At 35.3% G+C, this 22985-nt stretch overlaps 1 long non-coding RNA gene across 1 annotated transcript in view; it reads left to right on the top strand.

The window, feature by feature from the left end:
- The window catches only part of LOC107129086 (uncharacterized), a 69872-nt gene extending 47224 nt beyond the window's left edge, over nt 1-22648 (top strand). The window contains exons 3-4 of the long non-coding RNA XR_001489169.4: nt 13502-13584; nt 20815-22648. This is a non-coding gene — a long non-coding RNA (uncharacterized lncRNA). The remainder of the gene's footprint in view (nt 1-13501; nt 13585-20814) is intronic.
- The last annotated feature ends 337 nt before the right edge of the window (nt 22649-22985 follow it).

Raw genomic sequence — 22985 nt, 5'->3', positions numbered from 1 at the left:
GTACAATCAAGGCAGTGCATGGCACAAAATATTTTTTCTATTTTAATATTGTTTGCACAACTGCCCAGTACTTTAGAAAAAAATCAGATCAGGCATATTTTGAAGTAATTCACGGTGTTTGGGAGTGAAGTAGAACGTAGAACAGCTACAGAGTTGACATCTTCAGTGCTGTTTGCAGCCTGGATATACCCTCACAAGCTCTCTTGTCCCAAAAGACATCCAAAGCAGGCCTGGATGTGGCTTCTGAACATTTGATGTTTTCTCATATCACCTTCTAAATTCAGCCTCCTTATTAGAGGAAGACGAGCCTATCAGAACAGATGTTCAGCTGAGTGGAAAGAACAGACTACAGATTGAATCAATAAATCATTAAATGGATACTTTGAGAAAACAAATTAGTTACTTTTGTTCTTATATTACCCAGATTTTGACAAAATAATATGCCTTTTTCATATCATCATTTTTATGAAGATTTTTCTCTCACACAAACACGAATGAATATAACAGGATCTTTGTTTCTGCTGAATTCAGACAAAAATTGCGCATTTTCAACCAAATTTCCTGAAAGAAATGTGAAAACATTTAGGCAACAGGAGTTGCCTGACTTTGATGCCTCCCTCTTTTGTGAAATGTTTTATTATTGCGTCCATCCATCAGGGCCATAGATTTTATTGGATTTAGCTACCTAACATCTGCACTTCATTTCATTTTGGTAATTAATTAATTTTTAAATTGATAAAAATTCTATATATTTAACAGATACAACATGTTTTGAAATATGCATACACTGTGGAATCCCTAAATCAAACTAATTAACGTATTTTCTCACATAGCCTTTTGTGGGAACATACCATTTTGTGGGAACACTTAAAATCTATTCTTTTTGCAGTTTTCAAGAATATATTGTTATTAGCTATAATTCACTACATATTATCTCTTGAATTTATTTCTCTTGCCTAACCCCAATTTTTTATTATTTGATTAACATCCTTCTAACACCATTCTCCCGCCCACCCCCAACGCTTGGTAACTACCATTCTGCTTTCTGCTTCTGAGTTCCGCGTTTTGAGATTCTTCATGTAAGTGAGTTTATGTGTAGTATTTTTCTTTCTTTTAGGCAGTTTAAATCCTCATTTGCCATAAAGCCTTGCAAGAGCACTCCTTCAAAAAGTAGTCTTTCCTCTTCAGGTAGTGTGGCATGATTTCCAAAAGTTTGCTCCATTGCACGTTCTGATCCTTGAAATGATGTATCTCCTATAAATTATATTTTCAATTACGTTTGGAAAGTACTAAATACTACAACTCCTCTTGTAGAGATTGAAAAGGCAGATTCACTATTAAAAGTTCTGAAATTTCCAGAATTAATAAATCAAATTAGCTTGGTTTAATCTAGGTTTTTCTAAGGTAGTTGGTGATGGAAGCTTTCCCCATTATCTAAGATTTATTCACATCCTCCTGAATTATTTTTCAAGTATCTCAATTTGAAAAATGCTATATTATGAAAAGTAGATAAAATATATTAGTGATTAAATTTTACTATTTTAAGATGTGTTCATTTTTTGCAGTCAAATTGGTTGTTTTCTTATTTTCCTTTTTGCATATTTATGACTGCTCTGACCATCGTGTTCTTTCTTGGTTCTCCCAAAATACCTAACTGCATCATGGTAGGCTTTCAGTCTTTTTGATTTAGCAAAATTATTTTTATAAAAATATGAATTAAACAAATATAAAAAAATGTCTTGATGAAAAGACATTAATTGTCTGAAAAGACGTAAAAATGGCATAAAGAATAATGTAGGTATATACATACCACAGAGCTTAAAAAATAAAACTTGAAAATAAAAGTTGAAGATCCTTGTATATCCCTTCCTGGTGGCATTTCATGCTATTTAGAGGAACTCACCATCCTGAGGTTATTCTTTCTCGTTTTTAAAGCTTTTCTAATAGTTTATTACAAGCCCTGTATCCTTAAGCAGTAATGTCGATTTATTTTATAATTTATAAGTGGTTCTGCTGTATGTGTTTTTATTCTTTTCTTATGAATATATTTGTGATATTTAGCCTTACTAAAAATAGCCTCAAGAATTTATACATTTAATGCTGAATAGAATCATGTTATTTGAGCACATTTATTATTATTATTATTATATGCATTACAATTTGCTGGTGCTTGAAACAGTACTTCTGTGAATATTCTCAAATATAGCTCCGTTAATGCCGTTGGATGTATTCCATTATACTTGGTGGTAAAAGCAATTTCTGCACCATAATATATGAATATTTTTACTTTCATTGTGTCCCAGCTCCTATTACTGGGTAACAACTAACCCCCTAAACGTTGTAGTGAAAAAGAACCGCGATTTGATTTCGCTGACAGAACTATGAATGTCTGGGATAGTGGAGAAGGCTGAGGTGGCTTAAATTCTGATATATCAGAATCCTTTAGCTTGTGGACTCACATCCGCTAGTCCAGGAATTAAAAGAAAAAAAAAAAACTACACACACTGTAAAATCAGCTTGTGGCCTGATTGTATATGGCCCCTGAAATAGAAATCATTTTTACATTCATAAAGAGTTATTTTTAAAAAGAAAAAAAAAGGAAGTAATAGAAGTCTTTATGTGGTCCTCAAAACCTATATTATTTATACTATGTGGCCTGTTACAGATAAACAAAATAAAAACTAAAGCTTTGCTAAGGAATATTTTGGATATGGCATGTAATGAATTTTTTTAAAAAACACATTAGTACAAACTCTGCCTTTACTGATAAATGTACTACAATTGTATTTATTGTGTTAATTAAAAGGTTCAGGGTTTTTTTTCCTACCATCGTGTGTACTACTTTCTATTCATTATTTTTCCCTTTTACACATTTATATTTTTACAATTTATTTTTGAAATAAAATGTACACTGTGAAAAAAAATCTTCAACATCTTATTTTAAGGATCATAGCAAAGCTCTTAGTGTAACTTTAAAATAATCTATAACTTAATCTACTATTTTGAGTGAGACCCGATCTCACTTATACAGGGAACATATATATATGTATATATATGTTCTCTATATAGAGTGCTATATAATTATGTTCCAGTGCTATTTCAATATAAACTAACTTAACTCCTGCCATAAGCTCTGCCCCATTAGCCAAATGCATTTTTAATATTTTTCATTTGATATAATTCCTAGGTACTTGCTTAGTGATACGATTCCATAATGCTTTGACCTAAAGCATCACCTACATTTCAGAATTATCTGAATTCTTAATCTCTTTTCCCCCAACTGATCACCTTGTGCAAAGGTGCACAAGAACGTGGCTGAAGGCAGTTTATATGCAGGATAAGTAATGCAGAGAGTGAGGCAATTATCGCAGTTGGTTATCTATAGTGATTAAATTCACCTTCGAGTTGCTCTCTTCTCCAAATCATATGACAAACACACAGGTAAAGGATTCAGTTAAAATTGTAATTCCTTCCATTCACCAGGTAACACGTGTCTTCTTTCATGGAAACAGAACTCCTCTGGATGATTATGATTTGGCATTCACATAGAAAAGTGGCTCTCAAAGTTTAGTGCCTATCAAAATCACCCGAAGAGCCTCTTAAAAAATGAGAGTGCTGAGTTCAAAAATAGAGTGCTGAGTCCTACTTCCAGAATTCCTGATTCATTGGGTCTGTAAGGGGCCAAGCATTTGTGTTTCTAGCAGGTTTCCAGGTAATGGTAAAGATGCTATTCTGGGCATCACTTTAAGAACCGTTAATCAACACTACTATTAAAGAATTGATCCTTTTGCAACACCCAGAATAATAAGGAATATTAAACATCCCCCCATTTTCAGAGCAAATCTAGCCTAATATATCAATTAGGGCTTACTCATTCTTCTTGCCGGCTTCTAGTAATTTACCAGCTCTGTCTGTTAAGTATAAATTAAGCTGCTGACCCAAGTTCTTACTGTATTCCCTCAATTGTGTATGAGAAATAAAATAATGAAATCATCACGTGACCAGAGATTAATCCTTACAATATTTTCAGAATGCTAAATCATATTATAAGTATCTCCATTAAAGAAATTAGTACAAATTAAAGGAGATCAAGAAACTCTGTGGGACAGATTTTATGAATCAATTAGGTAGACTGATTATCAAATTAATACTTCCAATTCTTGAAAGAAATAATTAAACACCATAGCCTATCTGCTTAAGTAGTAGTAGTTGGATCATAAATAGGTAGAAGCGTGTTTATATATGTAGGGTAAGGTTGAGAGAGAAGTCCAGTAAAGATGATGCATTTCATGAGGTATCAGAAAACATCCATGATTTCATTAATTCTAGAACTGCTTAGATTTCTTGCATTTTTGAGGTTGCTACATAAAATACGGAACACCCAGTTAAATTTGAATTTCAAATGAACAATGGATATTTTTTAGCACAGGGATGTCCTAAATATTGCATAGGAATTACATTACTATAATTTTTTTATTATTTTTCTCAGCATTAAATTTAACTAAGGTTTTCATTTGCTAAATCTGGCATTTCATTTGCTAAATCCAGGCATGTTCAATTGCCAGAGTAGGAATATGAAGGAAAATTAATAAAAAAGGTTATGAAGGGCTCTTCCCTCTCTGCCTTTGGAGGTTAGCCTATGGACAACAAAAATATAGCCAATGGGTGAATGATCAGGATATAGAACAACAGGTCAAGAGTGAAGTTGGAATTGCAGATAAAGATTTCAGTTGCTCCCACCAACATAGTAATTTAAGCTATTTGGCACCCTATTCTTCTTGTGTGTGTTGAGGGTGCTGTAACAAACATACCATAGACTGGATAGCTAAACAACGAGCGTCTATTTCTCATAGTTCTAGAGGCTGAGAAGTCCAAGATCAAGGTGCCAGCAGATCCAGTGTCTGGTGAGAGCCCTCCTTCTGGTTGCACGTGGCTGTCTTCTTGCTGCATCCTTCCATGGTAGAGAGGGGAGAGCAAGAGCAAACAATTGTGTCTCTTCTTACAGGGGCACCAATCTCATTAATGAGGGTTCCATCCTCATAGCCCAATTACGTCTCAAAGGCAACACCTCCCAAAATCATCACATGGGGGTTTATGATTTCAACATTTGATTTTTGGGGAGTGATGCAAACATTCAGCCCATAGAACTTTTCCTATTTCTGTTCTTATCAGGCATTATGGCAAGTTGTAGATTTGTAAATCCCCTGTTAATAAAGAGATGTACCTAACCGAATTCTCACACCTGTGCCTTGGTTTGTTATTTCAAAACACTAAAATTTTTTTTGCATTACTTAGTAGTAGATATGTTTCAATCAAAGATACATAAGAAAAAGAATAAGAGTCAACTGTTTTATTTTTAAAGGTGGGGGAGGCATTTTATTTTATTTTTTAAACTTTCCTAACCCACAAATTCTCCTATTACATTTCTTATGAAAACAAGACTAGAAGAGACTAAAGTGAAGACACCGAGCCTCCTCACTGGCTGACATTTATTGCTGAGAAAAGTTTAAGCCGCTTCATATCTTCCACATCTCCCATAACTTCTATTTTGGCATAATGCTAAAAGAGTATTCTACATATTTAAATATAATGAAGACTATAGTATATTCAAAAGTTGGATTACATTGACTGGTCAATTCAAACAACCGTTAATGGTTGTCAATGTAATCCAACTTTTGAATATACTATAGCCTTCATTATATTACATTAAATGCAATAAATGCAGCTTAAACTTCCTCAGCGGCTTAAGCAGCTTAAGCTACACTACTGTACTGTTATAATAGACTAATGCAATGCTCCATTGTTTTTGTTCATTCTGAGTCTGCAAATTTAGTTCTTTCAATTCATTCTTTTTTAAATTTAATTTAATTTTATTTTTATTTATTTTGTATTATACTTTAAGTTCTGGGGTACATGTGCAGAATGTGCAGGTTTATTATGTAGGTATACACATGCCATGGTGGTTTGTGGCACGCATCAACCCATCATCTACATTAGGTATTCCTCCTAATGCTATCCCTCCCCTAACCCTCCACCCCCTGACAAGCCCTGGTGTTGATGTTCTCCTCCCTGTGTCCATGTGTTCTAATTGTTCAACTCCCACTTACAGATGAGAACATGTGGTGGTTGGTTTTCTGTTCTTGTGTTGGTTTGCTGAGAATGATGGTTTCCAGCTTCATCCATATCCCTGCAAAGGACATGAACTCATTTTTTAATGGCTGCATAGTATTCCATGGTATATATGTGCCACATTTTCTTTATGCAGTCTATCATTGATGGCCATTTGGGTTGGTTCCAAGTCTTTGCTATTGTGAACAGTGCTGCAATAAACATGTGTGCATGTGTCTTTATTGTAGAATTATTTACTTTAATTTGAGATAGAGTCTTGCTCTGCTGCCCAGGCTGGAGTGCAGTGGCACGATCTCAGCTCACTGCAACCTTCGCTTCCCAGGTTCAAGTAATTCTTCTGCCTCAGCCTTCCAAATAGCTAAGATTACAGGTGCCCACGACCACAGTCAGCTAATTTTTTGTATTTTTGATAGAGACAGGACTTCACCACGTTGGCCAGGCTGGTCTCAAACTCCCAACCTCAGGTGATCCACCCACCTCGGCCTCCCTAAGTTTTATGATTACAGGCATGAGCCACTGCGCTGGGCCTCAATTCACTCTCTTAACCAGAAAAATCAGTCAAATAGTAGATTACTCCACAATTAAATTATAATTAAAATAATCTGACAAACTTAATCATCAACGTTCTTTTATTTCTTAATATATATATTTTAAATTTCCTAACTAAAATGCATTGATTTAGTAATTTTTAAAGTGTTCTTAGTATTCATATTTTGTACAAGTGCATGGCACATACATAAATTTAAGAAATATTAAACTTAATAAGATAACAAGAATTTCAAGTACTTTTTATGTTTCAAACTCTACTTTTTTATTTAGTATTTTAAGTTGTTTACTGTTTTTAAAGGATAATGAGCATGCAGTATAAAATGCTTACATATTATTTATGTAACTCTGGAATTGGTTATTTTGATGACAGTGCTAAATTCTTAGGCCTCTGTTTTTTTTTTTTTTAATTACTACTGATAGCACTGTTAGATTTTCTACTCTCAATTTTATAAAAGTGGAAAAAAATAACATTTATATTTTAGGTAAAAATTTGAAAATCTATAATTTTAACAACTTATTTTCCATAACCTAAATGTGACTGTATGCTTTGAATATGTATAAACAGTGAATATTTATTTTAATAAATACTGCTTTGCAGTCTATGTAAACCATGCAGAAGCAAATTTATTTGGGATTGATTACAGATTTAATAGCTCATCTCATGGGGACATAAGATCAAATTAAAGTATTAATAATATTCTGACACAATCTATTTGATACTCCAGGCAAAAATATTACGATGGATCACAATGCAGGAAAACATGGTATTGGTTATTCTAGGTAAATAAAGGGTAGGAAATTTATTATACTTTTTTATTTTGACCCCATGAGGTAAGATTTGGTCTTAAATGCTAAATGATCATAGTATGAACCCAACAGCTTAGAATTTCTGAGCCAACGTAAAATTGCTTTAGTGACGTTTAGTAAACAAATATTTTTGGATGTTTCTTTTTAACCAGGCAGTATGCTGGGCATGGGGAATATGAAGATGACAGAAGCACACACAATCCCAGTTTATTAGTTCATGTTTGCTATTTGTTTTATATGTTATGAAAGAAAACAAACGAATAGAAAATTCAAATAAACAGAAAACAAATAGTGGATAATGTGGACATGTTTACTTTAGAAAGGTGACTGGAAGTGGCCTTTCTGTGGAGGCATTATTGAATTTAAAAATCGAGAAGAATGGCCAGACGCAGTGGCTCACACCTGTAATCCCAGCAGTTTGGGAGGCCAAGGCAGGTGGATCACATGAGGTCAGGAGTTCGAGACCAGCCTGGCCAACATGACGAAATCCCATCTTTACTAAAACTACAAAAATTATCTGGGTGTGGTGGCGAGCACCTGTAATCCCAGCTACTTGGGAGGCCGAGGCAGGAGAATTGCTTAAACCTAGGAAATGGAAGTTTCAGTGAGCGGAGATGGTACCATTGCATGCCAGCCCTGGGGGCAAGAGCAAAACTCCATCTGAAAAAAAAAAAAAAAAAAATTCAAGAAGATGGTCATAGAAACCACAGGGGGAAGAGCAGCCCAGAAAAGTATGATAGCCCTTGGCTAATGTGAAGAAATTAAGAGAAGTTCAATTTAGCTTCAGAGTAGATCACATTGGATTATATTGAAGACAGACGTGAATTTATATTTTATTTCAAGTAATAAGCAAACAGCCCTTCACAAACATAAAAGATAAATTGTGCAATTTATATTTTTGAAAAGTCATTCAGTTTGCTGTGTTGATATTGGGGAGTTATATAAAAGGTGGGAAGATCCTTTCCATGGCTGTCACAGTAAGATAAGAGAGCTGGTGGTGGCTTTCACTAGGGGAAGGGAGATGAAATTTGTAAGGAGTCAGGGAGAACAACTGTGATAGTAATAGTGATTGTAATATATAGTGGCCGAGGCTATTTACAAGAGGAATTATAATGTTGCATAATGGAATCTAGGTTAGACAAAAGAAAAAAAGGGATGTCAGAAGATACTAAATCATGAAAATAGAATGAGAATAATGTCCTAAAACTTACAATGAAATTAAATAATTGAGATACTGGGATTTTAAAGCAAGTATTATGGGAGACAGGAGGTTGTAGTTGGGAAACAAACTTCTAGAAATAAAATTTCAAGGTAGCCTAAAATCTGAAGATGATACATCTCGCAGGTGGCTGTATTAGTCCATTTGAGCTGCTGTAACAAAATGCCTTAGACTGGGTCATTTGTAAACAGCAGAAATGTATTGTTCACATTCTGGTGGCTGGAAAGTATAAGATCAAGTTGCCAGCAGACACAGTGTCTGTTGAGGGCTTGCGCTCTCCTTCACAGCTGGCACTGTCTTGCTGCATCCTCTCATGGTGGAAGGGACAAACAGGGTTGCTCAAGCATCTTTTACAAGACCATTAATTCCGGTCATGCCCTCACCACCTCCTAAAGCCTCCACCTCTTAACCCTATCACAATGGCTGTTACATTTGAAAATAAGAATTTGTAGGGCACACCAACTTTCAAACCTTAATGGTGTCCATGGCAGTGGATAGATAGGTAACTTGGAGGGGAAGGAAAGATAAATGGTAAGACAGACTGATTCAGTAGAGTGTTAGATAGTCAAGCTCTGCAGAGGTGGAATTCAAAGTGATTAATGACAGGCATTCAGGGAAAGGAGAACAAAGTCTTCAGTGAATTAGATGAAGTTAATAGTTAAAAAATAAGAGTCTGGACTTTTAAATATAATTGTTGAGCTTTAAAAGCAATCAAGAAGTTGAAGCTATAAACAAAGCTACAATTATTCATTAAAGTACTATAAAACTAAGCAATCTTCTCATCTCAAATGTAGAGATAATTACATTTGATTTGAGATTACATAAATTGAATTTCAACCTTAGCATGATAAAGCCCTTTGAGAGTCTTAGAAGGAAGCTGCTGAATATATACAACTTATTACCATTAGTAGAAAAGCAAACTTAACCCTGAAATCTGTACTTGGAATGCATTTTATTTTTCTAATTTTTTATTTTAAGAGCAGCTGTAGTACAAAACACAATTCCGTTTAAATAGATACATAGTATAGTATTTAATATGACTTCAGATTTGCTTATTGTGCTTTATTATCTAAGTAAAAGAAAAAAAATGTCTTCCTTCACAAAGCAATAGATTTATTGTGCAAAGGCAAAGACCGCTTCAGTTTGAATTTCTTGCCAAACCAGATAATTAAAACATACAAACAAATGCTGATTTTTTTCATAAAATATAAATACTGATATAAGGAGACATACATTATTGGAAAGGCAATTATACACCAAGAGTTTGTCCAAAAGAGAAGATGCCATCTGGCGTTTCTAATCTGATGTATGACTAATCTGAGATTGAATTTATCACAGAAAAACCTGTAATCATAAGACCTTTGGAAAGTTCATATTATGCATGATCAGAAAGCATTAGCATCACCTGTGAATCAGGAATGCTTCTGCTCTAAGGAAAAGTCTCTTGATTCAAAACTTTTTCAATTTTTATTACCCCGGTTTTTTCTTCCCACAGTTTCCATCTGTCTGGCACAAGAAATCTTTGGCTTAAAAAACAAATAGCAGGATGAGAAAATCTTAGAGTACAAACTCTATACACAATGCATAAATAAAGTTCAATATATTTAAAATATTTTTTATTTTCTTTGAATTCCCTCCTAAATACTGGCTATATTTCTTTGGGTTCCTTCCTAAATGTGAGTATCAGCTAACATTATAAGACAAAACATGTAATTAAAAATTTGGTTTCATTGCTAGTTATCCATTCCTGGAATTCTAGGCTGAAAGACAGTGCTTAGTTTTAATGTTCGAGTAAGGTGTTTCTAAAAAACATGCATCTGGAACAGTGATTTCTAAAGTCCAGGGTTATTTCCACAGACTTATATTCTTACCAGAGAAGTTTAGTCATTTACTGACATGGTAAATCATTTAGCTCTGAATTTTTGTTTCCTCTTCTCTGTGGAGGTAGATGACGTTAGATGAAGCAAAAGATGATTTCTACCACTCTTTATTCTTTGGATTCCAGTGATGTAACTTAACTCCAAAACTTATAAAAGGAAATGAAGTCCACTGTACAAATGTGCAACAGAAATAGGAAGGCTTTGGTTGAAAATTTGAGTAAAATAAAATTGACATCATATAATTCTAACAGTGCTATCGAAGCCATGCATCTGATAGCATTGCTGTTTTAATTCATAATTTATAAGAATGAGGAAGAGCTGGCTAACATGTCTGCATCTGTCAACCTTAATGTGTTATGATTACTAAAAATCTGTTATTAAGTGAAGAACTGCTAGTCGTCTTTTGTGTTTAGCAGACAGATCTTAAAAAAAATGAGCCTAGGAAAGAGAAGGAATGCCATAGCGTTAAGAGCTCATCCTCTGAGTTAGATAAACTATGTGTTCATTCTGTCTTTCCCACTTTTAGGGGTGGGAAATCCGCTCCCCCTAATCCTCATATTTGTTTATAAAATATTATTAAATGAATAGAGTTTTGATAATTAAGTACATGTTATATAATGAAGTTTATGTTATATAATGAAGTATGATGTAATGACCTTCATATAGTTGACCTCAGTATATTATGTGTACATACACATAATACATGTATGCGTATGTGTATGTATGTGTATACTTGTAAATGATTACTAGATATTCAAAATAGATTTTGCTCAGAGAATTTACATCACAAATATTATTCTACTCTGTAGCTTCTTCCATTAAAAAGGCATGTGCAAAATTCAAGTTCATAAAACCATTTCTTACGTAGCAGGAAAATCACCATCTCCACTATATTTTAAGGTTTTTAGAAAAATCAGTTGACATTAAGATGATGTATTAGTCTGTTTTTACACTACTATAAAGAGCTGCCTGAAACTGGGTAATTTATAGAGAAAAAATGTTTAATTAACTCACAGTTTCACATGGCTGGGGAGGCCTCAGGAAACTTACAATCATGGCAGAAGGTGAAGCAGGCACATCATACAAAGTGGCAAGTGAGAGAGAGAGAGACAGACAGGCAGGCAGGCAGACAGACAGAGAGATAGAGGAAACCACCACTTATAAAACCATCAGATCTCATGAGAACTCACTATCACAAGAACAGCATGGGGGGAAACCGCCTCCATGATCCAAACACCCCGCACAGGTCCTTCCCGAGACAGACAGGTGGAGACTACAATTTAGATGGAAATTCAAGATGAGATTTGGGTGCGGACACACCAACCCATATCAGATGGTAAAAGAGATTTAATTTGCCATGTAAATACATCACAAATGTAATCTTTTACCTTTTTGTGTCTACTTTGCTGCATGTCATTCACTCTATACATTTATCTATCCCTTGGTCACTGCAAAATATAGAAGTGCCTACTAAACCGCATTAAATTACTCTCAGTGTGATTTTTTAAATGTGCTCTAATACTGCTTTAATCAGACTGTCTCAATAACCATAGCAGCTCATTGTACAGCTGTTAGATAAAAAGAGTTTTACTCAATTGCCTCGAAGTTTACTTGATTTTGGAACTTTGCATGTTGGAGTCACTGATAATGTTCTAGAAATGGTTTCTGCAAATTTGCAGATTAACAGACCATTTCTATGAGTTACTTATGTTTGAGTTCTCTAAATCTAATTTAAATAAGTAGCCGTTTTCCTCAAGGAGCAATTTTATAAAGAAGCAACTATTAATGGGGATCTGTATATGGATTGTTTAATGTGACTATGAAGTTTTAAATTTTTTTCTTAGAGAACAGAAACACCAAATCTTAACAATAAACCAAATAAACTTCTCAAATGCTTAAATTAGAAAATAAAATTAGATAAGCATAATAAAATTAGAAAAACATATTTTTATCTTGAAGAGAAATTATTTCTACTCCATAATTTGTTTTTAGAATAATTCCTAAATAACGATTATTTACACATTCTACAGGAAATTATTCTTCTGTCTGCACATTGGTGGTTTCTAACTCTAGTTGGGGAGAAGGATTTTACTGACAATCAGCAAAATATAAAGTAATGAGAATACACCACCAAAACTTGAATACCAAGTGCTCTTTAAAACATACTGATACATAAATTCTCAAAATTTCCCCGTATTATTTTTCTGAGATTGTTTCACAGGCAGAATTCTTAAGTTTCTAAGTACTGTGATTTCAGCATTTGGCATCAGAAGAAAACAGCAGGCCTGAGAAGCTTCTACTTACAATATTGAAAAAGAAAAGTGAAGAACAGATTTTAGAAACAGAATATGGGGAATGTAAAGCCCCTTTTTCACTGCATCATATACAGACTATCTTAAATTTATTATTAATATATTAACAGATAAAGCCTTTTTTAATTATTTTTAGATTTCATGTTCTATCTAAATTCATAGTGGGCTTTGTTGCTTTAGGATCCATGTGATAATATTTGTCATACACTGTTTCATAGCTGCAAATTACGTAATATTTTCTAAGCACCCACTAAAGACAAACTTTCTACCATTCTCAGTGCCATTAAAGCACCTTGTACCTACATCTATACCTTAAAGTTTTTAAATGCCACCAGCCCATGAAAATGCAGCCCAGTTTTAGTCTGGCATGATTTGTAGACTTCTTTTTGGCTGCTGGGCTTGACAATTATGGATAAAATCCAATTTGTCAAAATACACATGATAAATTCTTACTAAGATAACACTTTTGTAGGGTAAAAAGAAACTAATTTATGCAATTGTATAAAATGATATTTTTAAAGCATATCACCCAGTGACCTTATCATTAGCCTTATTATTGCCAGCTTGTTCTAAAATGTTAACTAAGACTTTGGTCTCTCTGGCAGAGCAAGAAACTCCATGTGGTAGATAGAATCATCGTGGTTCTTCATGGCCTGGCTAGATGTGTGGATCTTTCCCAAAAGGAAAGGTAGGAGATAATTAATGGCTGGTTGCCATAATCTATAATATATGAATTACACAAATTGCCTAGAAATCCTAAATAAACCCAGGTTTTACACATTTTATAAGAAGATAAAACTTTACAGATATATCAAGTTTTATATGTAATGTTTAATACATTATACACTGTAAAAATTTAACTTTTAATACAGCTTAGGTTTTGTTTCTAATCCCAGTGCTATAGACTGGATGGTTTCATCCCACCAAAATTCGTATGTTGAAATTCTAACCTCCAGTGTGATGGTATTAGGAGGTGCAGCCCTTGGTAAGTAATGAGGTCATGAGGGTGGAGCCCTCATAAATGGGATTCGTGCCCTTATAAAATAGATCTCAGAGAGCTACCTCCTCCCACCATGTGAGGACATAGCAAGAAGACATTTATCTATAAACCAGGAGGGCAGCCTTGACTTGACCTAGAATCTACTGGTGCCTTGCTCTCAAATTTTCCAGGTTCCAGAACTTTAAGAAATAAATGTATGCTGTTGATGAGCTCCCCAGTTTATAGCATTTTGTTATAGCAGCCCAAATGGATGAAGGCACCCTGTTTTTCAAGAACACAGTAAAATCTTGCTATAGCATGATAATAGAGAGAGAGAGACTTCTAAAGGGAAAGCATTTTGAAATGACTAGTGCAAAGTAGGTCATTACCATTTTTTGCAACATAGAGCTAGTTAATACTAATTTTTAAGCTGGCTTTCAACTCCAGCTATCCAAGTGCCACACATGTTGTTCCAGGAGCTGTCATCTGCCCTAGGGGTTTCCCTCTTATTATAATTTAGCAGTATAAGTAAAGCAGACATTTATTTAGGTTGGTGCAAAAGTAATTGCGGTTTTGTCATTGAAAGTAATGGCAAAAGTAATAGAAACATAATTTTTCTGTGTCTGTTAACAGAGAAAGAAAGAATTAACTAAATGTATCTTTGTGTTTCTTTAGACAATAATGCAATACAGTAATGAGGCAATGCCTATTGCTTTAGGTGGAGGCAATCTTTCTTATTCTTTAATAATTCTGAGCAGAAATTTCAGCTCAACCGATACAGCAAATAGCATTTCCCAAGACATTTATTTGCTTTCTGGCACAACTGTTGGTGATAATCATTCAGCTGGTTTTCTTCCATAGAGGAGATAATATTAGCAATGCTGCCCAGTCCCTGAATTGTTTCAAGTAAGGAAACTTTTATAATGAGGAAATCAGTTCTATGTTGTGAATTACAAATAAGGTTAAATGAGACCCATACTTAGTTTATGGGGTGGCAGAGTGGAGAGAAAGAAAAAAAATTATTAGCTGTTGACAAACAGGCAGGAGGGCTGTCCTACTGAAGACTATGCTAACCACACAGCATAGGATAAAACTCATTTAGAGCAGGTGTGAATGGTGGGGGAACAAGTCTGGGTTTGATTTTGACATAGGGTTGATTTTTCAGGAATAAGTTAAATTAGGAGATCTACTACCAGCAACCCCCAGGGTCTTCTTGTCAACCATCATTACCAGAGTAATATCCAAGTGAGGGGAGTGGGTTTTGGGTCATATATCCAGGGAGAAAAAGATAAATTAATATTATAAAGCTGTTTAGTGGGTGCAGCTGACATTTTCCAGTATTTGGTGACATAGATCTAAGAAGGTTAAATTTACGCCTATAAATATAATGGCAAAATGGGCTTTGGCATAGGCTTGGTCTAGTGTATAGCCTGAAAATAAGGGAAATCAATGAATAAAACCCCCTATAATAGCAAATACAGCTCCTATTGATAGGACATAGTGAAAGTGGGCTACAACATAGTATGTGTCGTGTAATACAATGTCTAATGATGAGTTTGCCAATACAATGCCGGTTAAGCCCCCCATGGTAAAGAGAAAAATAAAGCCTAAGGCTCAAAGTATTGCAGGGAATCACTTGGTATTGCTTCCGTGAAGTGTGGCGAGTCAGCTGAAGACCTTAACACCGGTAGGAATTGCAATAATTTTAGTGGCAGAAGTGAAGTAGGCTCATGTATCTACGTCTATACCCACTGTAAACATGTGACGAGCTCATACAATAAAGCCTAAGAACCCAATTGATATTATAGCTCAGACTATACCTGTGTACCCAAATGGTTCTTTTTTTCCTGAGTAATATGTTACAGTATGAGAGATTATTCCAAATCCAGGTAGAATGAGGATATAAACTTCAGGGTGACCAAAGAATCAGAATAGGTGTTGATATAATATGAGATCTCCTCCGGCTGGATCAAAGAAAGTCGTGTTGAGGTTACAGTCTGTTAGTAGTATGGTGATGCTGGGAGCTAAGACTGGTATAGAGAGGAGTAGCAGGACTGCTGTGATTAGGACTGATCAGAAAAATAGGGGAGTTTGATACTGAGATATGGCAGGGGGTTTTATGTTGATAATAGTGGTGATGAAATTGATAGCTCCTAAAATAGAGGAGATGCCTGCTAGATGAAGTGAGAAGATAGTGAGATCTACAGAGGCCCCCAGGTGGGAGAAATTTCCTGCCAAGGGGGGATAAACTGTTCAACCTGTCCCAGCACCGGCCTCTACTATGGCGGATGCGAGTAGTAGTAGGAAGGAGTGGGGAAGAAGTCAGAAGCTTATGTTATTTCAGCGGGGAAATGCCATATCAGGAGCACTGATTATTAGGGGTACTAACCAATTTCCGAAGCCTCCAATTATAATGGGTATTACTATAAAGAAAATTATAATGAATGTGTGAGCTGTAACAATAACATTGCAAATATTAGCTAATTATTAGACCAGAAACCATGAAAAGGCTTTTCTAGTGAAGCTCCGGTGATGTTTCAGCTGGAGATCCTTGTGGTGAACCCCATCACCAGGCATTTATCTTGGCAAGGTTTGTCCAAGTCAACCTATGAAAGGAATTCTGTTGACTCACTCTGATTGTTTGAAAACCATATAACATGAACCACATAATGGGAGTACTTCCCAAATATGTTTATATCACTATACACAGAAAATGTGACATTTATAGGCCACACTAGGGTTAACAGACAAGCCTGTCAAGGTTAAGGTGGGTGGTGGTGGTCGGGTGTGCTATGAGGTCTTGAACCTGGCCATCCTGACATGGCTCCTCTACCTACTTGAGATATCTCATCCATCAGATAATATCTCAGGACTCTAATTAACACTGCATATGTACTGCAAAGAATCCAAAGCTCTTCTTTTTCTGCAGCTACCATATTTTTTAAGGGCTATAAGCAGAACATTTTATAATGTAAACCTGATTCAAATCATAGTACTTGAACATGTTATTTTGGAGTTTCCGAAAGATTCAACATTTCAGATGCTTTAGGAAACAATAGTGCTAATGAATTCAAGGTAGATGATAACTTTCTCTACCATAAGACTTGTAAAGTGTGTCCACACTTTACATTAAGAAATATTAAAGTCATTAAGTCATTAAGAAGTATTCATACCTCAGGCCGAAATATTTTAGAAGAATCCTGCTGATGATCGCTGTATCAGTCTTGGCACGTGGGTCTGTTTTACCTGTTGCCAATATCATAAATGCTCTTAAATTTTTTCATGTGAACAAATGGAACCTGAATATATTTACATGTGGATTCCCAAGGGCGAAGTGAAAGAAAGTGAGCCATTTTATTAGTCTTGAGTGTCTCTCCCCAATCCCCTACCCTGTTGTTGTGGCTAACAATAAAGCATCTCCAGTATTACTAATGAGACATGCTGGAGAAATTTGGGGACATATCATTCATGTTCAAATCATCCTGGTATTACCCCTTTACAGTTTATGCCAGGACAAGGGTTATACAATAGAAACAGAATGAATACTCTAGTATTTTGAGCTACTATTGGGGAGCAACAAACATGACCTGAGGAGGGAGAAAAAAGACATCATGACTGTCTTCAAAGTTGCTTTCTCTTTCCTTTTTCTTTCCTTTTATTTGCTTTTAATTTAATTAGCGAAGGCCAGGATCTGAAAGAGCTGCCAAGAGAGACTGCTCTATTGATAAAGTAGAGAGAGAAAGCAATTTAGGAATGAGAAATAACCACAGCCTTGGCTGTGTTCTTGTGCAGAAAACCATCTTTTTTTTTTTTTTTTTTTTTTTTTTTTTTTTTTAGCAGCCTGAGTAGAAAGAAACATAAGTACCATTAACAATTTAGCTTCTTCAGGAGTAAGAAACCTTCATTATTTTAATAATTTTTCTCAGCCAAGAAGCACCCAAAGGCATTATGAAAGGGGTGATAACTGATGCTTTTTAATCTGTAAGTGAACATTCTGCAGGAGAGCTGCCAGTTCTGGCACCTGGGTAGAACGCAGAGACAAGGAGGAAATTTCACCACCTCACAGAGCACAAAGGGCAGAATGGAGACCAATTTTATTTCCTCTCTGACCTACCAGTTTGTTTCCTTTTTTATCTACCATATATAGGTTTCATTTACTACCTTTTAAATACATTGACTTAGTTTATATCTATGTAGTCATACAGGATTATTGACTTAGTTTATGTCTATGTAGTCATACAGAATTATGTTTAAATGACATTATTCATAGATCTAAAACAGTTCATGGTAACAAGCATATCAAAAGGCAAGCATATCATGCAGCGTGATGACTAGACCTAATAATATGTTGCATACTTGAAATTTTCTGGGAGAGATTTCAAGTGTTCTCACCACACAAAATGGTTACTAGGTAAAGTGATGGATATGTTAGCTTGTTTGTGGTACTCATTTCACTATGTATGTGTGTGTCAGAACACCACATTATATATTTTAAATATATACAATTTTTATTTGTCAATCACACCTTAGTAAAGCTGCAGGCAGGGACGGTGTGGGCAGGGGATACAAGCATATCAAAAGTTTGTAACATGTTCATCTAGGCTACTGTTTTCAGTGTCGTAAAAAATTGCAAAATAATATAGACACATAGCTAATTTAGTGGGTATTGTACTTTGTCTTTGAAACTATTCTTTTCTCAGAAGGCTTTTTATACAGCTATTATTAATACTTTACCTCAGATGTTAATAAATAGCTTATTGTGCCTGCTCAGATTTCTTAAATGTATTATTAATAATTACCTAATAATAATAACTGATGCTTTTTAATATGTAAGTGAACAACATAAATATTTAATATTTGTGTATCACTTAATATTTCATTATTGATAATATATTATTAAATATAAATGATATTCAATTTATTATTGTTATTTACAAATTAATTTATTATATTTTATATATATCTCATTCAATGTTGGTAACACATTTCTGAAAACACGTTCTGCTTGAGAATGTAAACATTACTTTAAAAGGGAAATAATTACAATTTATTTACAACGCTTATCAGTTTCTCAAAATGTAACAAATATACAGAAAAAAATGCTTCAATATCAGTAACGAACAATCATGCCAAGGTGTAAAAAGCCTAAAGCACCACTTCTGCTTTCTGATCACCGAAAATTAACATAGTTGTTACCTACCAGATATAGCAACACAACAATATATGCTCAAAACCAGTAGCACTTGCAATGTACCACTTCTTTGCTGACTTTTAGGGAGCTTTTCAAACCATTTACACATGATTCTGATATTCCTCCAGTTGTATTGTAAGTAAAACAATGTCCCTAAGGGGGAACATTGACTTTTCCCCTTGGGGACATTATGTTCTGAGATATTAGAATCATTTTCCTTTATGGTCATTAATTGAAACTTGTCAAGAGTTAGATGTATACCATTCAGTTTGTATCTTAAAAACTGAGGGGCATTCTGGCCAGGCACAGTGGCTCACGCCTGTAATCCTAGCACTTTGGGAGGCCGAGGCTGGTGGATTGCCCGAGCTCAGGAGTTCGAGACCAGCTTGGGCAACATGGTGAAACCCCGTCTCTACTAAAATCGGTGTGCGCCTGTAGTCCCAGCTACTCGGGGGGCTGAGGCAGGAGAATTGCTTGAACCCGGGAGGCGGAGGTTGCAGTGAGGCGGGATGGTGCCACTGCACTCCAGCCTGGTGGCAGAGGGAGACTCCGTCTCAAAAACAAAAACAAACAAAAATGTAAAAAAAAGAAAACAAAACTGAGGGGCATTCTTGCAGATAAAGACTTCTCCATGAAAATATAACCATTTGAAACAAGCTTGTTTGTTTATTTTATTGCCTCTATCTTTCTACTCCTAAAGTACACCCACAGATACAATTTTAGTCACTCACAAATGTCCGCAGTTGACTCTTTTCCTGTCATTCTCTCTAATTCTCAGGCAGGTTCTCTACACAAGGTGTCAAAAATGATTCATAGCTTTCTTAGGTTTACATGGTTTATGCCAATCACCAGATCATAAGAGCAGAGAGCTTCTCTCTTCCCGAATGCACATTCAATCCTGAAAAAGAACTCTGATTGACTCCACTTGAGCCATCCATGCGTCTCTGAATGAATTAACATGTGGAAGGTTATAGTGTACTCGAATTGGACAACTTGGACATGAGAATCTATTCCTGTACAAATGGGGAGTCAGGAGATGACAAGGAGGATTTCTAGAAAAGAAAAAATTCTGGATAGACTCAAATGGAAATAACAGATTTTCATCAAATTCCATGTTCAGGGGAGTTTATCCATCCCAATCACCCTGAAAGAGATATTAGGAAGTCAGCACTGAATTCTCATCTTTCTTTCCTCCTTCCCAGATCAATACAAAAAAGAGTTACATTCATCTAAATGTCTTTCTCATATGGCTTGAATCATTGGAATGTTATATGTTACAGGAGATTACAGTTCCTACAATAAAGCAGTGCAGGGAAAAATTAAATATATATGCATGTTTTCCCAAGATTTCTAGTTATATTCATGTAAGTTTGGGTGGTCTCAATTCAGGGTGGGTGATTGTGTGATGCTTTGACCACAGTAAGAAATTCAGTAGTAGATTTTCTTTAATACCTTTGCCATTGTGCCTTCAAGCACGTGGGAGGAGATATGCATTAGAGAAAAAAGAAAGCTATTTCTGTTGTCAAAAGTAAATCTCTTATTATTATAATTTGCTTGTGCTTTGAATTGTGGCAAGAAAATATATAGCACAAAAAATAGTAATACCTCGTAGCATAGAAAATATTTCTTTTTTAAAAATTAGTATACTTATACTGTGATGAAATTGTTTTCCATCTCTATATGGAACCACATATATAAAGTAAGGCAATCAAATATTAAGTAAAACTTTTTCATTAATATTTTATTAGGAGGTGCATGAAGCAAGGTTAAGAAGATGGGAGATGAAGAATGATGAATGGTGACATGCTAAATTCTGTTAAAAATGAGAAACAAGGCCGGGTGTGGTGGCTCACACCTGTAATCCCAGCACTTTGGGAGGCCGAGCCGGGGAGATCACCTGAGGTCAGGAGGTGGAGACCATCCTGGCCAACATGATGAAACCCCATCTCTACTAAAAATACAAAAAAATTAGCTGGGCATGGTGGCATGTGCCTGTAATCCCAGCTACTCGGGAGGCTGAGGCGGGAGAATCACTTGAACCAGGGAGGTGGAGGTTGCAGTGAGCCAAGATCGCGTCATAGCACTTGCTTGGCGACAAAGTGAGACTCCATCTCAAAAAAAAAAGAGAAATAAAATAACCTTTTAGGTCAGATACAATAGGTGGTCACATGAAAATTACCTTCATAAGAAAAAGGAAATTAAAGAGGAACTTAAATTTTTAGTGTCTGGGAAGTAACCTGAGGTCAAAAGAGAATAGTGAGAAGTCAAATACAGGTTATGGAACAATGCAATTTCAGAAGGGGCTTGATTCATAGTGTCTATATCATAGGGGTCTAATTATTCAATGTAGGGGACTAATCTACAAAACTTCATATAAAGCAATAATTCCCAACACAGAGTTAGTGGCTGTTTATTGATGTCTCTGTTGAGATTCTGAACTTCCATCACAATTTGTCCTATTCTGCAGCTTTTTTGGTAACCAGGCTTCTTTGTCTTATCTCTTATTTTGTAATTTGACTTAATTTTCCTACAGATCCGATCAGCATTTAACTTAGCAGTTTTCCCTTGGTTTTCAACTTCAATAAGATTCATCTTTTAAAAAGTAATTTCTTTCAGTCTGGAACATTAGCATGGGATAAATAAAAAAACTGAAAATGTTTTATGTCCTCAAAATCATTACATTTGGTAATTTTAATGATGTTAAATATGTATTATCATATGTTTGAAGGGTTTGAATTCATGTAAATTGGCAGGTGGACCACAATTATGTAGTTAAATTCTATTTAAAATAAAAGGGTCATATATGCTACCTCATCCACTTGTATCAGTTCCCCACTGTGTTCTCCTTTGTGAATGATTTCACCAAGCAAAGGTGATCTGAAGCAATAAAGCAACCCTACACTCATCCTACATACTCCAGTGTATGTATGAGCAGCACTGGATTCAAAGGAAGAGGCCATCAGTCACTAAGCATGAAGAATAGATATCAGAGCCATTGCCATAGCTTTATCAAAGATCCAGTCTACTCCAGGCCTTTTTAAATGTTTGTTACATTACATTAATACACATTTATGGGGGTACATGTGAAATTTTGTTACATGCAGAGAGTGCATAATGATCAATTGGGGATATTTAGGGTACTCATTGATTTATCATTTGTGTTGAGTACACTTCAGGTCCTATATTCTGGGTAATTTTAAAGTACAATATATTGTGGTTAACTATAGTCACCCTGCTTTTCTATCAGATTAGAACTTATTCCTTCTATCTAACTGTATGTTTGTACCTACTAATCCCCTAGTTTTTTTGATGGCTGTGTTCTCACAAGGACTATTCCTAAAGGAGGACCTAATTGCTAAGATTTATACAATGGGGGTTTCTTTTGGAAATCTGTCTTTAAAAGAGGAGATGCTTGTGGGAAGGAAGGGGTAGTTGGAGATTGTAGTAGTTAATTTTGTGTGTCCACTTGGCTAGGCTATAGCACCCTTGATTCAATCAAACATGAATCTAGGTGTTGCTATGAAGATATTTGTGTGTAGCATCTACAGTCAGTTGACTTTAAGTAAAGGAGATTATCCTCCGTACTGTGTGAGTGGGTCTTATCTAATCAATTGAAGCTCTCAAGAACAAACTGATTTTCCATGAGGAAGAAGAAATTCCAGCCTTAAAGCCTGTCTGAGAGTTTCCAGCCTGCCAGCCTATCCTGCAGATTTCAGACATGCCTATCCAGATCCCATGATCATGCAAGCCAAGATCAAGTCCTTGAAATACACCTTTTTACATACCTGCCCTCCCCCACCCCCCACACACAGAGGATATACAGGATATACATATATACCTTCTACTGGCTTAGTGTTGGTCTGGTGGATACAGAAATCATATTAATTATTCATTTTATTCCTGTTACATCATACTGACC

The sequence above is a fragment of the Macaca fascicularis genome, chromosome 3 (genome assembly GCF_037993035.2).
Source record: "Macaca fascicularis isolate 582-1 chromosome 3, T2T-MFA8v1.1".
Classification (NCBI taxonomy): Eukaryota; Metazoa; Chordata; class Mammalia; order Primates; family Cercopithecidae; genus Macaca; species Macaca fascicularis.
Note: the sequence above shows the minus strand (reverse complement) of the source record. Positions and strands in the feature narration are given on the sequence as shown.